This window comes from Hyperolius riggenbachi, chromosome 8, assembly GCF_040937935.1.
Source record: "Hyperolius riggenbachi isolate aHypRig1 chromosome 8, aHypRig1.pri, whole genome shotgun sequence".
In the NCBI taxonomy this organism is placed as follows: domain Eukaryota; kingdom Metazoa; phylum Chordata; class Amphibia; order Anura; family Hyperoliidae; genus Hyperolius; species Hyperolius riggenbachi.
Genome location: NC_090653.1, coordinates 188,487,574 through 188,508,576, shown reverse-complemented (window position 1 = coordinate 188,508,576; position 21,003 = coordinate 188,487,574). Strand labels below are relative to the sequence as shown.

Here is a 21,003-nt window from a genome sequence, read left to right as displayed (position 1 = left end):
AGTCTGAGTGGAAAAGTAAAGAAGGAAAAAAAAAGAAAATAAAGCATGCCCTGCAACTTACTTTATGTGGCAAATGTACCAAATAAGAGCCAGGGAAATTGGGGAATTGTGTTTTATGGAGAAGAAAAATAAGCGCGTTAACTTTTGGATTGCCTGGCTAGCATCCCTATTGTTTACCAAATGAAAAAAAAATTGATTTTATGTCTGACAGTTACTCTTTAACCACTTAACGACCGCCTAACGCCGATAGGCGTCGGCGGGTCGTTAGTGGTATAGCATGGAAACGGCCGCTCGAGCGGCCTTTCCATGCTAGTTCACGGAGACTGTCTCCGTGAACAGTGTGCGAGCCGCCGATCGCGGCTCGCGCGCATAATGTAAACATGCGGGGAAGAAATCCCTGCTTTTTACATCACCCGGCGCTGCTGCTCAGCAGCGCCGTGACTTAGATCGGCGATCCCCGGCCGGGGATCGCCGGCATCTGATAGGCAGAAGCCTATCCTATCAGGCGCAGGACGGACTTCCGTCCTGCGCATTACTGCTGAAGAGGGAGGCAAGCGGAGGGAGGGCGGAAATGGCTGCGGAGGTGGGCTATGAGGAGCCCCCCCCCCGCTACTCCGTAATAGCCGGCGGCGATCAGACCCCCCCCAGTAGGACATCCCCTAGTGGGGAAAAAAGGGGGGGGGGGGGGAGTCTGATCACCCGGCCACAATCCTGATCGGTGCTGCGGGCTGTAGAGCCCACGCAGCACCGATCATTAGAAAAAACCCTGGTCCTTAAGTGGTTTAAGGGGTTCTTTCGTGAATGATGAAAAAAAGTGGTTTATGCATAACCTATTAAAAATTATGGCGTATTGGGTGGAATCCCTCCTCTTACCCCCTCCCGCCCTTCTACCCTTGGATATTTGTTACCTAGTCCTCTCATCGTTCCACCCAATACGCCATACAGATGTCCTCATCCAACTTAATCTTAGGTTAATTTTCCCAGAACGTCATTGGACAGCACCCCTGGATGAGACCTGTCTCCCTCCCCACCGTGGACAGGAACTGCAAGATAAGAGATTTGCATAACAAATAGGCAGCAGTATATTTAGGAGTAACTTACCCTAATGCCTCAGTTCAGTTTCCTGTCCCGGACGGGATGCAGAGGGAGAGGTCTCCAGGGTGCTATCCACGGCAGGCGTTCGGGGGCAGCGGCTATCAGGACTCTAAGTGACGCTGTTCAGTGAACAGCCAGAGTCCTGCAGCGTGAAGGAGGCTTCTCCGATGGAGGCAGCAGCAATATACGCGCAGGCGCGCGAGGAAGGAGGAACTTCCGGGTCAACCCGGAAGTAGTCACGCAAGCGCGTCCAGCGTGATTCAGAGGACGCGGCAGGGGCTGCGGCGGTGATGGTGAATCAGCTGCAGCTGATTCACTCAGGTAAATTCATTGGGGCATTTTGGCGGCATGCGCCGCAGCGGGGCACTAATTGTCATTAATTAAACGGCAGGTGCCGCCCCTCAGGTGATGTCAGAGTCTATATATATGTGTGTGTGTGTATATGTATATATGTATGTGTGTATGTGTGTATGTATGTATGTATGTATGTATGTATGTATGTATGTATGTATGTGTATATATATATATATATATATATATATATATATATATATATATATATATATATATATATATATATATATATATATATATATATATATATATATATATATATATATATATATATATATATATATATATATATATATATATATATATATATATATATATATATATATATATATATATATATATATATATATATATATATATATATATATATATATATGTATATGTGTGTGTGTTAATCCCTTTCTCACTCAGTTTGTTTGTGAGCATGGAGGACGCAGCTGGGTCAGCTCCTGCGCAGTCTGCCAGGCCTGCCCAAGACCCCTCTCTGGCAAGTACTGATGTTATCGTGCTGGGTATATGTATGTATGTATATATGTATGTGTATATATATATATATATATATATATATATATATATATATATATATATATATATATATATATATATATATATATATATGTTTATATATTAAGAGGGGATACTAATGGTAGTCTTTGTCTATTGTTTTTTATAGCCTGAAAAACATGACAAAACTGATAAAGCTACTGCTGTGCAATCCAGTCAGCATGGATCTAGTGGGTCTAGCAAATCCGGGAAGAAATGTGCCATTTTTTTAGTCGTTTTTCATCTTCAAAGAAGCTATGTCAAGACTGTACTAATAAACTAGTGAAGGATGAATCCCCGGTTATATTTAAGGATCTGATGGGCTGGATGCGGGCAGAAATGTCATTAAGGAAATTAAGGACTCTGCTATTTCGGGCTCAAACCACAGCTCCTAGCTCTGCGGATATGCCTGGTCCTAGCAGTATGGTTCCTATTGTGCCCAATGTTAAGGCAGCACCCTCTAGTCCCAACTCCGCATACTGGGCCGGCAGGGTCAAGAGGAAATAGAGAAAGTGATGCCGAAGGTTCAGAACTTTCTGAGTGAGAAATTTCTGAATTGGAGGAGATACCTGAAGGGGAGGAAGTAGAGGGTACAGATAGGCCTCAAAAATTTGCCTTTTCTCCTGATTCAATGAAGGACCTTTTGTCCTCCATGCATGAAATTATGGGCATTAAATCTGAACAGAAGCCATTAACTCCCCTGGATCAGATGTATGAAGGTTTGGCGGACCCCCAGTCTCGTTTTATTCCAGTCCATTCTACTCTAAAAACTATGATTAAGAAGGAATGGGATAATCCTGAGAAACGGGCCTTTTGGCCTAAATCTTTATCTAAACGTTATCCCTTTTCTCCTGAGGACCAGGAATGTTGGGGTCCTCCGCCAAAGCTGGATCCATCTTTTTCTAGGGTATCTAGAAAGTCTGACTTGTTGTTTGAGGATTTTGGGAATCTTAAAGACCCGATAGATAAAAAGATGGATAACGTTTTGAGGAGAGCTTGGGAATCTTCCTCATTAACCTTCAAACCAGCAATAGCATCTACAGCAGTTAGTAGATCTCTCAAATCATGGCTTTCAGACTTACAATTTAAAATCGCCAATGGGGTCTCTAGAGAGGAAATGCTCAAGGACTTCCCAAAAATTATGAATGCCTCTAATTATATGGTTGATGCAGCAGATGATACCGTGAAGCTGACAGCTAGGACCACAGCGTTAGTTAACTCTGCTAGAAGGGGTGTATGGGTCAAGACCTGGAACGGAGATATCTCGTCCAAATCTAAACTTTGTGGTATCCCTTGTGAAGGAAAACTTTTGTTCGGGTCTAGATTGGATGACACTCTAGATCGTACGGCAGACAGTAAGAAGAATTTTCCTAGAAAACGGCCATTTCAAAATAAGCGGCCATTTCGGGCCCCCTCAAAAAATGAGCCGGAAAACAAGTCTTCCAGAAATAAGAGATGGGCCCCTTATAGACAACAGAAACCGCGTTTTGGCACCACTAGTGCCAAAAAGACAGATAAACAATGACGCCATCATTCCGGTGGGGGGGGGGAGAGTGTCACATTTTTTCGAGAAATGGCAACAACTACTTCAGAACCAGTGGCTACTGAATATCGTGCTAGAAGGTTACAGAATAGAATTCATTCAACCCACCCCCCCCTACAACTTTGTCCTAACTCCTTGCCCAAGAAATCAATCATTAAGAATAGCTCTCCAAGCAGAAGTGAAGTCACTCCTTCAAAAAAGAGTAATCCGAGAGGTTCCAAGTATGCAAAGGGAACAGGGGTTTTACTCCCCAGTCTTTCTGGTAAAAAAGCCTCAGGGGGATTATCGATTTATTCTAAATCTAAAGACTCTAAATCTAATAGTAAAATACAGGAAGTTCAGAATGGACAATATTCGATCTGTGATTCATCTCTTACAGAGCAACGATTACTTAGCATCCATAGACTTGAAGGATGCTTACCTACATCTACCGATCCACCTATCTTCTCAACAGTACCTGAGGTTTGCCGTATGGATGGAAGGGAAGGGAAGACACTTTCAATTTATTGCCTTACCTTTTGGATTATCTTCAGCTCCATGGTTATTTACTAAAGTTACAGCTGAAATGTTAGCCCTTCTTAGGTTAGAAGGGGTTAATATTGTTGGTTACCTAGATGATTTCCTATTATGGGGTGCTTCTGCCAGCTCCGTTAGTACTCAACTTTCTAAAACTATATGCCTCCTCCAGGACCTAGGTTGGATAATTAATTGGAATAAATCTTCCCTAGTCCCTTCCCAGCGACTAGAATTCCTGGGATTCTATATTTCCACCAGAGAAGAAAGATTGTTTTTACCTGATAGGAAGATCAATGCTATCCTTAATGTTTTGTCTTTTCAGAAATCAAGGAGCATATCTTTAAGGAAAGCTATGGCAGTGCTAGGCCTTCTGACTTCCTCCTTCCCGGCAGTCCAATGGGGCCAGTTCCACTCAAGATTTCTCCAGTCATGGATTCTAAGGTCATGGAACAGGTCTCTAGCATCACTAGACAGAAAACTCATCATTCCACACAGTATAAAGGCCTCTCTTCTATGGTGGCAGGAAGCAATACACCTTTCCCCAGGTCGTCTGTGGAATTATCCACAAGTTACAATTACAACCGATGCCAGCTTGTGGGGTTGGGAAGCCCACTTCAATTCCCAACCAGCACAGGGGGAATGGAGTGTTGCAGAGAGGTCACAATCCTCAAACAGCAGAGAACTGGAAGCAGTATGGCAAGCCTTGCGGCATTTCAACCACCAAATCGGAGACTATCATGTCAAAATAGAGACAGACAACAGGAGTGTGGTAGCCTTCTTAAACAGGCAGGGGGGCACGAGGAGTCGGAGCTTATGGGAAACGACAGCAAAAATCCTCTTTTGAGCAGAGAAGAATCTCAGGTCCCTGACAGCAATACACTTGAAGGGAACATCGAACCAGGTGGCAGATTTCCTAAGCAGGAAGAAACTGGATCCAAACGAGTGGTCTCTGGATCAGCAAATATTCCACCAGGTGGCACTACAGTGGGGATACCCGGAAATAGACCTATTTGCAAGAAGGGGAAATGCAAAATGTCAACAGTTCTGTGCTCTGTTTCCAAAGGATCTTCCATGGAAAGTGGATGCCTTTACGGTGGATTGGGGGATTGCAAGGATGTATGCCTTTCCTCCAATACCACTTTTATCAAGGGTAATAAAGAAGATTGTCCAGGACCAAGCCCGAGTAATCCTAATAGCTCCACTTTGGCCGAAGAGGCCATGGTTCACATCTCTGAAAAAATTGGCAGTTTCAGATCCGATTGTCTTTCCTCTTCTTCCACACCTAATATCGCAGGGGCCAGTTCAGCATCCGGATCTAGCAAGACTACACCTTTCAGCTTGGAACTTGAATGGGGCATCCTAAAAGCAAAGGGGTTTTCGGATGGCCTATCAGAGACTTTAATACAAAGTAGGAAGAAAGTGACGCGTACAATATATCAAAAGGCCTGGAGGGTATTTAGCGAATGGTGTTTAGAAAGATCTTGTGACAGGGATTCACTTACATCCGTATTGGAGTTTCTGCAATGCGGATATAAGAAGGGCCTAAGCATAAGTACACTTAAGGTTCAGGTGTCCGCCATCAGTGTTTATTTGGAGAGACGTCTTGCACAAGAAGAATTAGTGATACGTTTTTTTTCAGGCCTTGAAAAGACTAGAGCCTATAATAAGATTCAAAGTTCCTGCATGGGACTTAAATACTGTATTACAGGGATTATGTGAATCCCCTTTTGAGCCTTTAACAGAAATTTTAGACAAATTCCTTACTTTAAAGACGGCCTTCCTGTTGGCAATTACGTCAGCTAGAAGAATAGGCGAGCTACAGTCGTTATCGATTAAAGAACCTTACTGTATGATCTCGGAAGATAGAATTACGCTTCGCCCTGATGCGGCTTTTCTACCAAAGGTAGTCTCCTCTTTTCACAGGAATCATGAAATCTTCTTACCTTCCTTTTGTGAAAATCCTACCAATGATAAGGAGAAGAAATTGCATTGTCTGGATGTCAGGAGATGCCTATTACATTACTTGAATAGAACAGCCCCCTGGAGGAAAACGGAGACTATATTTGCTTTATTTGCCGGAAAATTCAGAGGAAACAAAGCTTCAAAGGCGACGCTGGCACGATGGATAAAGCAGGCAATTGCTTCAGCATATCAGACTCAGGGGAAACAATTAAAATCTCCCATCAGAGCACATTCCACAAGAGGAATATCAACTTCCTGGGCAGAGAGGGCAGGGGCATCTATAGATCAGATCTGCAGAGCTGCTACCTGGTCGAATCAGAATACCTTTGTAAAACACTTATCGCCTGAATATATCGGCTGGAACAGACCTTTCCTTTGGAAGGAAGGTGTTGCAGGCAGTGGTCCCTCCCTAAGACTAATATCTTGTATATCGTCTCATCCAGGGGTGCTGTCCAATGACGTTCTGGGAAAGACAACTTTACTTACGGTAACGTCTTTTCCAGTAGTCAGAAGGACAGCACCCCTGCAACCGCCCTTTTTTGGGAGGAGTAACGATCATGTAAGTATTGGGCTACGGTCCGTGTCATCTATTGTATTAACTGAGGCATTAGGGTAAGTTACTCCTAGATATACTGCTGCCTATTTGTTATGCAAATCTCTTATCTTGCAGTTCCTGTCCACGGTGGGGAGGGAGACAGGTCTCATCCAGGGGTGCTGTCCTTCTGACTACTGGAAAAGACGTTACCGTAAGTAAAGTTGTCTTTTCACCTCCCCTCCCTAACACCATGTCTCATTATACAAGTTTTATTTAAAAACCACTGAATTTGTCAGAACACACGGACAAAGAACGTATAAGTGAGGGTCTCCCCTTACTTTCCCATAAGAATCTATAAATAAGAACTCAGGATACTAGTATTTTATTTTTAATTTATCTATATTCTTTTCATTCAAGATTTTTTTTTTTTTTTTTTTTAGTCATTTTTATGAAAAAAATTCCGTTCTATCTCAGGGATACAATACCTTTGTTTTTTTATATCTCTATACTTTAGTGGTACAACTATTTTGAATGTTATATTGAAATTTCATTGATATCATGCTTACACTTAATTAGTTTTTATTGTTCCACGTAATTTCAACAATTTTACCAGTTTCAGTAAGTAAATAGTATGGCATTCTGTTTTATTTTCTGTTTGGCCACAAGATGGCAGCAACATACTAGGTCTGACTGGCCTCACGTATTTTCAATCTGTGTCCATGTAAAGAATTCTGTGTTAAACATTTTATTACCCGAATACGCCTATGGGTGCATACTAGTTAAATGAACTATATCTTTCTTTATAATTCTTATTTTGCCGCTCCACCAATAAGTTTGAGGCACGGACCTCAACCACGCCCCCTACTCGCCTGACAGGCCTTCCTCCGCCCGGCCTCTTACTTCCGGGGTCCACATACATAAACACTAGCCAGCATAACAATCGGCTTGGCGCTCAGGCACTCCAGGCTCCGTCCAAGGTAAGCTCCTCATGCTCATGCGTCCTAATTGCTACTCCAACCTCAGCTGCCCGCACTTGGTCCCCACTGAATTGGAGTTATCCACTCCAGCGGCTTAACCCTATGCTACCTACACTCTTTCTGCAGGCACATACAGCCCTACAGATCCCCATATATAGAACCTAGGGACTCTCCTGACTGGTTTATATCTATACTGCTCCTAGCCCACCCTTGGTTACTAGGGTTTCACCCATATACTGCATCCCCCTGCATCCTTGTATACCCTACAGATACTTGCCTGACATGATTATATCTTTACCGCTCCCAGCCCACCCAGGGTTAATGGGTCTACACTCACACACCACCCCTTCCAGGATGTCCTTCAGCCTATGCACATGCATAGGCTGGGGTAGGTATACCCTACATATCCCCTTCCATGATGTCCTCCTGCCTATATATCGGCATGTTTATATGCCTACACCTATATCCCTAGCCTTTGGGTCTATTCTCATATGCAGCCCTCTGTATCCGTATATTCTCACATTCCTCCTATGACCTCAATTAATCTCCCTGCCCCCCCCCCCCTTTTTTATCAGGGTCCCTCTCTATTTATATAGATATGACTGATTTAATTGCAGCCGCTCTAACTAGAACGAAGTTGTGATCTATATGCCCTTTCCAGGAACTACCTACAGCACCACTAAAAGGCATGTTTTAATCGACATGTCTATTTTCACTTTTATTGTTGTCTCGTTATTATTTTTTGCGTGATAAAACATATTTATGTTAACCATTGTAAATTTCTAGGTCCTACTGAATTTAGTGGTTTGTTTTTGAAACTTATTTATTCTTAAAAAATGTTTTACCTCCTAATGTTACTTTTTATGTTTCCATAATACTGAGCGTCCAATTGATTTTATTTGTTTATTTTTAAAAGCACCTGTACTTGACCTGAGGAAGCGGTTTGAGCCGCGAAACGCGTTGTCTATAGTGCTAACTAAAACTTTCTAAACTCTTTACCAAGTGGAGTCTCTTTATACAAAGGGAACACTGAATATACTACACGGGCGCCTCCTATCCTTCTCGAAAACACATACACACACACATACATACATACATACATACATACATACATACATACATACATACAGTGGTGTGAAAAACTATTTTCCCCCTTCCTGATTTCTTATTCTTTTGCATGTTTGTCACACTTAAATGTTTCTGCTCATCAAAAACCGTTAACTATTAGTCAAAGATAACATAATTGAACACAAAATGCAGTTTTAAATGATGGTTTTTATTTTTTAGTGAGGAAAAAAACCTCAAAACCTACATGGCCCTGTGTGAAAAAGAAATTGCCCCCAGAACCTAATAACTGGTTGGGCCACCCTTAGCAGCAATAACTGCAATCAAGCGTTTGCGATAACTTGCAACAAGTCTTTTACAGCGCTCTGGAGGAATTTTGGCCCACTCATCTTTGCAGAATTGTTGTAATTCAGCTTTATTTGAGGGTTTTCTAGCATAAACCGCCTTTTTTAAGGTCATGCCACAACATCTCAATAGGATTCAGGTCAGGACTTTGACTAGGCCACTCCAAAGTCGTCTTGTTTTTCTTCAGCCATTCAGAGGTGGATTTGCTGGTGTGTTTTGGGTCATTGTCCTGCTGCAGCACCCAAGATCGCTTCAGCTTGAGTTGACGAACAGATGGCTGGACATTCTCCTTCAGGATTTTTTGGTAGACAGTAGAATTCATGGTTCCATCTATCACAGCAAGCCTTCCAGGTCCTGAAGCAGCAAAACAACCCCAGACCATCACACTACCACCACCACCATATTTTACTGTTGGTATGATGTTCTTTTGCTGAAATGCTGTTACTTCTACGCCAGATGTAATGGGACACGCGCCTTCCAAAAAGTTCAACTTTCCCAGGGTCGTCTCCAGGACAGCAACCCAGATGAGATGATCCCTTCCATTCACTGCTGGACAGGAAAAGGTTAAAAACGTACAGCACCAATAGAGCGTATAAGGATACTCCATCTTACCCTAATCAGTTTGTTTCCTGTCCACGGAAGGAGAAGGTACTGGATGCTGCTGCCGAAGCGGTCTGAAGGGCTGATGCCGGGCGGCAGGGTCCTGGGTAGTCCATTCCTCCCTTGTATGCGGCTGGTCAGAGGGAGTCAGCGCGGAGGGATGGCTGCCGGAGATTACAGAAGCCGAGTTCTGTCTGCGGTTTTGAAGAGGATGTGCGTGCGCACGTGGAGCCGGACGATGGTGATTGGTTGCTGCCTAGTCAGGTGACTAGGAAGTGACGTCAGGACTCGGCTCAGCGCGGACCGGAAGTGGAGTCGGTGTTACTTTCCGATGCTGCGAGATGCAGGTAACTCCTTCAGCGCTGGCTGGGAAGCGCTGAAGGGTGATAGTTAGCACAGGGGAACTGATGTTTGGAGGCCAGTGTCCAACGGAAGGTATTGTACGGACACTTTTACTGGTTTTTAAAAGCCTGCCTGCCCTGTCGATCATTGTGCATGATTGAGTTGACAGAGGCAGGTCAGGAGGCTGCTGCGGCCGCTATAGCTGATGCTCCTACCCCTGCTGGGTCTGTGGTATGAGGCTTCTATGGGGATAATGTTAGGTTGGCACATTGGGGTTTTTTCTGATCGATTCTTGGCCTTTTTTTTTCAGTTAAAGACTGTGAAGTCTGCAAAGGGGAAGGATCCCAAGTAGGATACTCGGGGGGGTTGGGTCTCTCTCATTCTGGGTCTTCTTCCTCCCGCCAATCTGCTCCCTCTGCCTCTATAACTACATCCAAATGTGTTTTTTGTGGTGTCAAGATTCCTGCTGATACTTCAAGACCTATCTGTAAGGGTTGTACCCAGGAGGTTAAGAGTCTCCTGCGGTGTTCAATGATTTACTAGGATGGATGAAATCAGAGATAGCCTCCACCTTTCATTCGTTAAAAGATTCCTCAAATATGGTACCACATCCTCCGCGGTGCCCGGCTCTTTCCCCGCGGCATCTATTGCGCCCTCATCTCCTTCTAGATTGCCCCCTCCTTCCCCGGGGGAGTCTGTCCCTCTTGGCTTGACCGACAGGCATTTAGCGCAAGTATCTAAAAGGAGGCGCAGTGGAGGTGATTCAGAAGTTGAGCTGTCTGAGGGTGAAATCTCTTCTCTTGAGGAAATGTCTGACTCAGAGGAAGAGACAGTGCCCGTGGCTGAAAATACGGGGGGGGGGGAGGGGGAGGTTGGCTCACTTTATAGAAAATTGGCAGACTCTTTTCCACAACAAATGGCTCATAACAATTGTACAGGAGGGTTACAGGTTAGAGTTTACAGAAAATCCCCCGCTAAGATATTTTGTGACCCCACCTCCAGTGTCGCCAGTGATGTCCTCAGCTCTAGACAGGGCAGTAACAGATTTATTCAACAAACAGGTGATAAGAAGAGTTCCATTATGTCAAGAGAAAAGAGGGTTTTATTCTCCAGTGTTCCTAGTTCAGAAACATCAGGGAGATTTCAGACTAATTCTGAACTTGAAGATTCTCAACAGATCAATCAAATATCGAAAATTCAAAATGGACAACATCCAGTCGGTCCTAAGTCTTTTGCAGGAGGGCTCCTTCATGGCCTCACTGGACCTGCAGGACGCTTACCTTCATCTACCAATACACCCAGAGTCACAAGCTTTCCTGAGGTTTGCGGTTCATCAGTCAGGGGAGGTAAGACATTATCAATTCACGGCCTTGCCATTTGGGTTGTCCTCAGCACCTTGGCTCTTTACTAAAACAATGTCAGAAATGTTAGCCCACTTAAGACTTTCCGAGGTTCAAGTTATTAGCTACCTTGATGACCTGTTCTTTTGGGGTAACTCCCCTATGTCGGTATCCCTTATGATTCAGACCTCAGTGAGCGTTCTGCAATCCCTGGGCTGGGTCATTAACTGGAAAAAATCTATACTGCCATCCCAGTCTTTGATTTTTTTGGGATTTCAGTTGAACACTATTGAACAGAGGGTTTATTTGCCTTTACAGAAACAGGAACTGCTTCTTACAAATGTGTTTTCCTTCCAGGAGGCTTCTACCATCTCTATAAGGGGAGCTATGTCCTTACTCGGTCTTATGACATCCTCCTTCCCGGCTGTCCAGTGGGGCCAACTGCATACACGACATCTCCCAACACTGGATCCTACAGGTTTGGAACAAGAAATTGCTCTCTCTAGACAAAAGGGTGTTGATCCCGCATTATGTAAAGACCTCTGTGCTATGGTGGATAGACAGGATTCATCTTTCAGTAGGCAGGCTATGGGACTTCCCTGTTCAAAGAGTGATTTCCACGGATGCGAGCATGTGGGGGTGGGGGGCCCACATGGACGGAAACCCAGTGCAGGGAGCTTGGAGCAGGACTATGGGGAGGAGACACTCCAATCTCAGAGAGTTGGAGGCAGTAAGCAGAGCCTTGTTGCATTTTCAAGCAGACATTATGGGTCACCATGTGCTAATAAGGTCAGACAACAATACGGTAGTAGCCCACCTGAATCATCAGGGGGGTACAAGGAGCAGGTCCTTCTCTTTACAGGTGGAAAGAATCCTTCTGTGGGCCGAGAAAAAGTTGATCTCCTTAAGGGCTGTTCACTTAAAGGGGACTTTAAATCAGTTGGCAGACTATCTGAGCAGGTCACAGTTGAGTCAGGACGAGTGGTCCCTGAATCAAGAGGTCTTTCTGGAGTTAGTAAGCAAGTGGGGGCATCCGTCAATAGACTTATTTGCAACGAAACAGAATGCGAAATGTCAAATGTTTTGCTCTCTGTGTCCCCTTGAGAAACCGTGGGCAGTGGACGCGTTTTCTCAAAAGTGGGAGTATCCTCTTCTCTATGCCTTTCCTCCCTTCAGTCTCGTTTCCAGGACACTCAGGAAGATTATCCGGGACAAGGCTCTGGCAGTTGTGATAGCCCCATTCTGGCCAAAGAGACCCTGGTTTTCTCTACTGAAAAAGCTTGCTGTAGCGGATCCATTTATACTCCCAATCAGGCCGGATCTGTTGACGCAGGGACCGGTATATCATCCACAGGTAAACATGCTGCACCTAGCAGCGTGGAAACTGAATGGGAACTTCTCAGAGGTAAGGGGTTCTCAAGAGACTTATCAGACACACTTCTTCAAAGCAGGAAATTAGTGACCAGAAAGATCTACGAGAAAGTTTGGAGAGTTTATTGTTCTTGGTGTAAGGAAAGTAGGATGGACAGACAGCAGTCCCTTTCTGTTTTAGAGTTTCTTCAGGCTGGACTAAAGAAGGGATTGAGTGCAAGTACGCTAAAAGTGCAAACATCAGCTCTTAGTGTTTTTCTACAAAGAAAACTGGCGGAGGAAGAGTTCTTCATTAGATTCTTCAGGGCCATTTAGAGGATTAGACCACTTGTAAAGACATTTGTCCCTCCTTGGGATTTAAGCATGGTTCTGCCAACTTTAATGGAATCCCCCTTTGAACCAATTGATGAAATTTCAGAAAAGGTTCTTACAATAAAGACTGCTTTTTTACTGGCTATTTCCTCTGCCAGGAGGGTGGGAGAAATTCAAGCCTTGTCCATATCAGAACCCTATTTAATAATTGCTGATGACAGAATTACACTCCGTTTAGATCCTGCCTTTATTCCTAAAGTATGTTCCCGGTTTCATCGAAGTCAGGAGATATACTTACCATCTTTCTGTGATAATCCAAGTAATGAAAAGGAAAGACAGTTGCATTATTTAGACATTAGACGTTGTGTACTTCAGTATCTGGAGATGACTAAAGCATGGAGAAAGACTAGAGCCTTATTTGTACTGTTTTCAGGTCCAAACAGGGGTAAGCAGGCATCAAAAGCATCAATTTCTAGATGGATAAGACAATGCATTTCTATGTCATACCAGGTCAGGGGTCTTCAGGTTCCGTCCTTATTGAAAGCTCATTCTACACGGTCAGTTTCTGCCTCCTGGGCAAAGAAAGCTGGTGTTTCTATTGACCAAATCTGTAGAGCAGCCACCTGGTCAAGTAAAAATACTTTTGTAAAGCATTATAGGTTAGATGTGTCAGCAAGTTCCGATCTCTCATTTGGTAGAAGGGTATTGCAAGCCGTTGTCCCTCCCTGATACGGTAATCTCTGTATCTCATCTGGGTTGCTGTCCTGGAGACGACCCTGGGAAAGACACTAGTTACTTACGGTAACGTCTTTTCCGGGAGTCGGAAGGACAGCACCCAAACTACCCACCCATTTGTAGGATATTAGTGTTAGGATATAAATTAAGCATTGTGGTCATCTCTGTTATTACTGATTAGGGTAAGATGGAGTATCCTTATATACGCTCTATTGGTGCTGTACGTTCTTAACCTTTTCCTGTCCAGCAGTGAATGGAAGGGATCATCTCTCATCTGGGTTGCTGTCCTTCCGACTCCCGGAAAAGACGTTACCGTAAGTAACTAGTGTCTTTTGTCTCGTCGGTCCACAAGGTATTTTCCAAAAAGTCTTGGCATCATCGATGTTTTTTAGCAAAATTAAGATGAGCCTTAATGTTCTTTTTGCTTAAAAGTGGTTTGCGCCTTGGATATCTGCCATGCAGGCCGTTTTTGCCCAGTCTCTTTCTTATGGTGGAGTCGTGAACACTGACCTTAATTGAGGCAAGTGAGGCCTGCAGTTCTTTAGATGTTGTCCTGGGGTCTTTTGTGGCCTCTCGGATGAGTTTTCTTCGCGCTCTTGGGGTAATTTTGGTCGGCTGGCCACTCCTGGAAAGGTTCTTCACTGTTCCATGTTTTTGCCATTTGTGGATAATGGCTCTCACTGTGTTTCACTGGAGTCCCAAAGCTTTAGAAATGGCTTTATAACCTTTACCAGACTGATAGATCTCAATTACAGTACTTTTGTTCTCATTTGTTCCTGAATTTCTTTGGATCTTGGCATGTCTAGCTTTTGAGGTGCTTTTGGTCTACTTCTCTGTGTCAGATAGCTCCTTTTTAAAGCGAACCTCCAGACTAAAAATCGACTCAGCAGCACTGAAAAGGCGTGGTGTTTCTTTAACAGTTTCACAGCATCAGAACTTTGTTTCTCTTATACAAGCCTCATTTTTAGCTGCACAGAAGAAAACTGCCCGGGCTTTTTCCCCCTGATGCTGTGCAAAGCGTGATGGGATTTCTGATTTTGTTGTTCTCGTTCTGCTGTTTTGGTGCAATTTTTTTTTTTTTTTACATTTTGAATTTGATCCATGAAGTCTAGGGTGTGCAGCTGGGAGGGGTAATCAGGACACAGGACTGTTGGAGCTGTGTCTTATGCTCCCTGTCACCTCCTTTCAACCAAAAAGATGGCTACCCCCATGACAAAGATGGCAGCCCCCATGAATCACAAACATTTGCCTGTTCTTTTAAAAGAGTGGGTAAGAGATTATGTTACATCTCTATTCTAATTAACATAACTAATGTAACTTGATGACAGTATGTTTGTTTAGGCTGAAGTTCCCCTTTAAGTGATTTCTTGATTGAAACAGGTGTGGCAGTAATTAGGCCTGGGGCTGACTACAGAAATTGAACTCAGGTGTGATAAACCAGTTAACCACTTAAGGACCACAGTCTTTTCACCCCTTAAAGTGAACCGAGCACTATTTTAACAATTGACCCGCACTAATTCCTCCCCATCATATATCTTAACTACTCCAACTCTTTTTTTCCCATGTTAGTGTTTACAAAGAATAAAGTTATAAATCTCTCTCTCCTCCCGGCTGCTGGACCCCTCCGCACAGCCCTGCGGTCGGACGCACGCAGGGATTCCTGGGATGCCAGAAATGCCTTGCAAAGAATTCTGGGTAGAGCAGTTCTTTGTTAAAACTGCGTGATACCGCGAGAGCGTCCCAGGCACATGTGCACATTCCTGGAAGCGCTGGTCAGCTGTGACAGAGATGTGAGAGAGAGCAGATCACCCACAGAAGATTTATTGCTGAAGGAGGTGATGGTGATAATGAATTCTCTTAACTCATTTTAGCTGTGAACAGAGGGAAACCTTGCTGGTCTTTCTGGCTCTTATGCTCAAGGTGCCAGAGCAATGTGAAATAGAGAAAGGAACTTGAGGAAACTAGTAGCCCACTTGAGAATGTTGGGCTTGTATTAATAAAGCACTGTCCAGCCCTGCAAGTGTGTGTTCCCTGTCTAAGGTTAGCAAACAAAGTCAGGATTACAGTATAAATCACATGATATATTCTTAGAGCTCTGCCTTTGCAAGACGTTTTAAATATGCTCTGCCTCAAGTTCAGAGCACCTCACTTGACCTGCAGGTAGCCACAAATATATCTTGAAAGCCATGATCTTTAAAATGTTTGTTTTTGTTACAGTTTATATTAACTGTGCTCTTGATGCCCACAGTTTTACCATTTTCATTGCGACACAAACTATGGGTAAAAATGTGCAGGTGGTTAAAGGCAACTGAGCTCATGTAGCCCTCCATCCCTGTGATGGTCCCCATCCTGCCTGCAGTCTGCCGCACTTCAAAAAGACTCGTGTCTGAACTTCGCTCTTCGGCTGTAATGCATGCTGGAAGCTTTATGCCACAATGCATGCTTGGAGTTGTAGTTTGTAGATTTCTGTGCATTTCTTGTCGGGGAGATGTACATCTACTACAGCTCTGAGCATGTATTGCGGATGGGAGAAAGCTTCAGACGGTCCTTTTGAAGTGCGTCCGGCTGTGGACAAGATGGTGACCATCACAGGGACACGAGCTGCCCTCTGTAGGTAGCCAATTGTGCCCCCCAACCACCCTTTGACATCCTTAGCTGGAGCACTTTACAGCATAAATAGTAATGTCACTGATTGTCCTCAGAGGAGCGCACAATGTATTTCTTGCCATAGTCCGTCTATTGTCCTACCATATTATTATTATGTATTTATACAGCACTGACATCTTCTGCAGTACATTACAGAGTACATAGTTATGTCACACACGGACTGTCCTCAGAGGAGCTCACAATCTAATCCTATCATAGTCATAGTGTAATGTCCTACCATATTATTATTATGTATTTGTACAGCACTGACATATCCTGCAGCACTTTACAGAGTACATAGTCATGTCACTGACTGTCCTCATAAGAGCTCACACTCTAATCCAGTCATAGTCATAGTGTAATGTCCTACCATATTATTATTAGTAGTAGTATGTACTGACCTCTTCAGCTGCAGTACTTTATGGAGATTATAGTCCTGTCACTTACTGTCCTCAGAGGAGCTGAGACTTTAATCCTACCATAGTCTAATGTCCTCCCAAATGTTAATGTGCCCGAGCATTAAAATACTTTACCTGTGACTCCATCTGCTACTGGTGTCCGCTGTACTTCTGCATTGGCGTCACACATGCACCCCACCGCTGGCAGCCACATGGGACCCAAATGCATAAGTACAGCGGACACTAGCGGTCAGAGTGACAGGCAAAGTATTATAATTCATCGGATCTTATAACGTTTGGGGGCAGGACAGTGGCTGGGGGTTCCGCTGTGTTTGTCCGCAATGTTGCATGCTTTTAGCATCGCGTACCCGATTGTCAGCAGGAGATTTTCCAGCATGTCCCATTAATACAGTTGACCAATTTTAAGCCCAAAATTGTCTGATTTATGGCCACCTTTAGGGTTGGAAGGTAAAGTTTTTACTGCCTTTCATTTGTTAATTGGCACCAGCAGGTTTATATCATGCTCTGGTCCTTTCACTGTGACTTCCCCACCTACTCACCCCTCCAGCAGGGCAAGAAGCTCTGTCTCTCCTCACTAAGGGCTAATTCACACTCTGAATGCAAATTGTGACCACAGCTGTGATTTGATTCCCATTCAATAGAACAACAATCACTTCACAATCATCCCCAAAAGGGGGCATTTGCCCCGGGGCCCTGACCTCTGCTGAGACCCCAGCAGCACCGACCCTGCTATATTTTCTCCCCCCCCCCCCCCCCCAACTACCCCTCTGCTCCCCAGGGCCCTGCTGCAAGTATATTAGCAGCCATAATTACCTTATTCCCGGTGGGTAAGCGGGCGGGCAGTGGCTGCACTCAGAGACACTCTGTCTCCCTCCTTCTCTATGACTCGACGTGAAACGCAGCAGGTCATACAGAAGGAGGGAGACAGCGCTCACCCAACGGGAATAAGGTAATTATGGCTGCTAATATACTTGCAGCAGAGTCCCGGGGAGCAGAGAGGTAATAGGGGGGGGGGGGGGGGTCCAATGCTGAAGTTTTCCCCAGGGCCACAGGGCCCCTTGAACCGGCCCTGATGGTTTGTACAAATATTAGTGAATTTCAGCTTGCTACCTACAAAGGACAGAACAATGCTGGCACAAATAGTTCTGATTGGTGACAGCAGAACCTGTGATTTCCACAAGGCACAATTTCCACCATTGATCTAATGCTAGGTACTCACGTTACATTTTTCATTCGATAGATGCGTTCGATTGATGATTTCCGTCATGTCCGATATTACTCTCGCTCATTTTACCGCTCGATTTTTCATAAAAGTGAATGGAAATTGATAAGAAAAGATAAGGGAATCGAGTGGGAAATTGACCAGAAAAACGAATTGGCCGAAAAAACGCATTGTGTATATCCAGCATTACCAATCTGCAATCACCAGAGAGGGGGATGCTAGATTCTATAAGACTATAAAGAAGCATTGCTCCTGTAGCAGTCCAAGCAGCTACCCACAAATATCAGATGGATTACAGTAGCTAATCTGTAAATGTTGGCTCCCCCTCCTCCACCTACTGTGACAGGACCAGGACATACACACAGGGGAATTTCTGTGTCTCTGCTGTTTACTTTACACATACCTCAGCTAGTGAATCTTCACACTTGGGGAAGGACAGGCTACTGTGCAAGAATGGGTTGTGTTTACCTTTCTTTGTAATGCTAGATAAGATGGCATCACATTGCCATGGAGACTGCTTCCCCCCCCCCCCCCCCCCCTCTTGCATAGCCACGAGATTACAGGCACATGCTGAGGATCATGGGAAGAAGCAGGGAAGCATCAGATGTCACTCCCCTGCTTCTAGGAGTAAAACATGGCAGCTCCCTGCTCTGCTGCTGAACACAGTAATGAATGCAGTTATAAGAGAAAAGTGACAGTCCACTGCTCTGGACTTTTAATCATTAATTCGTGGATAGACGCTATCCTTTTACACTAATTTTTCTTAAATACATTTTTTTAGATGCTCAGTTCTCTTTAAGGACCAGAGCCTTTTTCTCCATTCAGACCACTGCAGCTTTCACGGTTTATTGCTCGGTCATACAACCTACCACCTAAATGAATTTTACCTCCTTTTCTTGTCACTAATACAGCTTTCTTTTAGTGCTATTTGATTGCTGCTGCGAGTTTTACTTTTTATTATATTCATCAAAAAAGACATGAATTTTGTCAAAAAAAATGACTTTTTTAACTTTCTGTGCTGACATCTTTCAAATAAAGTAAAATTTACTATACATTTGAGCGCGAAAGTTATTCTGCTACATGTCTTTGATAAAAAAAAAAACCATTCAGTATATATTTATTGGATTGGGTAAAAGTTATAGCGTTTACAAACTATGGTGCCAAAAGTGAATTTTCCCATTTTCCAGCATCTCTGACTTTTCCGCCCACCTGTCAGGTTTCAAGAGGTGCTAAAATTCCAGGATAGTACAAATACCCCCCCAAATGACCCCATTTTGGAAAGAAGACATCCCAAAGTATTCACTGAGAGGCATGGTGAGTTCATAGAAGATTGTATTTTTTTGCCACAAGTTAGCGGAAAATGACACTTTGAGACAAAAAAAAAAATTCCATTTCTGCTAACTTGTGACAAAAAAATGAAATCTGCCACGGACTCACCATAGCCCTCTCTGAATACATTGAAGTGTCTACTTTCCCAACTGGGGTCATTTGTGGGGTGTATTTACTGTCCTGGCATTTTGGGAGGTGCTAAATTGTAAGCACCCCTGTAAAGCCTAAAGGTGCTCATTGGACGTTGGGCCTCTTAGCGCACCTAGGCTGCAAAAAGGGGTCACACATGTGGTATTGCTGTACTCAGGAGAAGTAGTATAATGTGTTTTGGGGTGTATTTTTACACATACCCATGCTGGGTGGGAGAAATATCTCTGTAAATGACAATCTTTTGATTTTTTTTTTTTTTTTACACACAATTGTCCATTTACAGAGAGATTTCTCCCACCCAGCATGGGTATGTGTACAAATACACCCCAAAACACATACTACTTCTCCTGAGTGCGGCGATACCACGTGTGGCACTTTTTTGCACGCTAACTGCGCTAAGGGGCCCAAAGTCCAATGAGTACCTGTAGGATTTCACAGGTCATTGAGAAATTTCGTTTCAAGACTACTCCTCACGGTTTAGGGCCCCTAAAATGCCAGGACAGTATAGGAACCCCACAAATGACCCCATTTTAGAAAGAAGACACCCCAAGGTATTCTGTTAGGACTATGAGTTCATAGAAGATTTTATTTTTTGTCACAAGTTAGCGGAAAATGACACTGTGGAAAAAAACTAATAAAAATCAATTTCCGCTAACTTGTGACAAAAAATAAAATCTTCTATGAACTCACCATACTCCTAACGGAATACCTTGGGGTGTCTTCTTTCTAAAATGGGGTCATTTGTGGGGTTCCTATACTGCCCTGGCATTTTAGGGGCCCTAAACCGTGAGGAGTAGTCTTGAAACGAAATTTCTCAATGACCTGTGAAATCCTACAGGTACTCATTGGACTTTGGGCCCCTTAGCGCAGTTAGGGTGCAAAAAAGTGCCACACATGTGGTACCGCCGTACTCAGAAGTAGTATAATGTGTTTTGGGGTGTCTTTTTTTACACATACCCATGCTGGGTGGGAGAAATATCTCTGTAAATGGACAATTGTGTGTAAAAAAAAAAAAAAAAAAAAAAAAAAAAATTGTCATTTACAGAGATATTTCTCCCACCCAGCATGGGTATGTGTAAAAATACACCCCAAAACACATACTACTTCTCCTGAGTACGGCGGTACCACATGTGTGGCACTTTTGTGCACCTTAACTGCGCTAAGGGGCCCTAAGTCCAATGAGCACCTTCAGGCTTTACAGGGATGCTTACATTTTAGCACCCCCCCCCCCCCCCCCCACTTACCAGGACAGTTAACAAACCCCACAAATGACCCAATTTTGGAAAGAATACACGCTAAGGTATTCCATGAGGGCCATGGTGAGTTCATAGAAAATTTTTATTTTTTGTCACAAGTTAGCAGAAAATGACATTTTGTGAAAAAAAAAAACCACAATTTCTGCTAACTTGTGACAAAAAATAAAATATTCTATGAACTCACCATGCACCTAACGGAATACTTTGGGGTGTCCTCTTTCCAAAATGGCATCATTCGTGGGGTCTGTCCTGGCATTTTAGGGTCTCTGCAGTCATTACATGTATGGCCAGTATTAGGAGTTCAGTGTTCTCCCCAGAATTATTTTCCAGCCGGGTGGCATGAAAT

The 21,003-nt window shown here is 43.8% G+C and overlaps 1 protein-coding gene across 1 annotated transcript in view; it reads left to right on the top strand.

Annotated features, from left to right (window-relative positions):
• The window catches only part of LOC137527521 (large ribosomal subunit protein eL42), a 65,920-nt gene that overhangs the window by 14,733 nt on the left and 30,184 nt on the right, over positions 1-21,003 (top strand). The window lies entirely within an intron of this gene.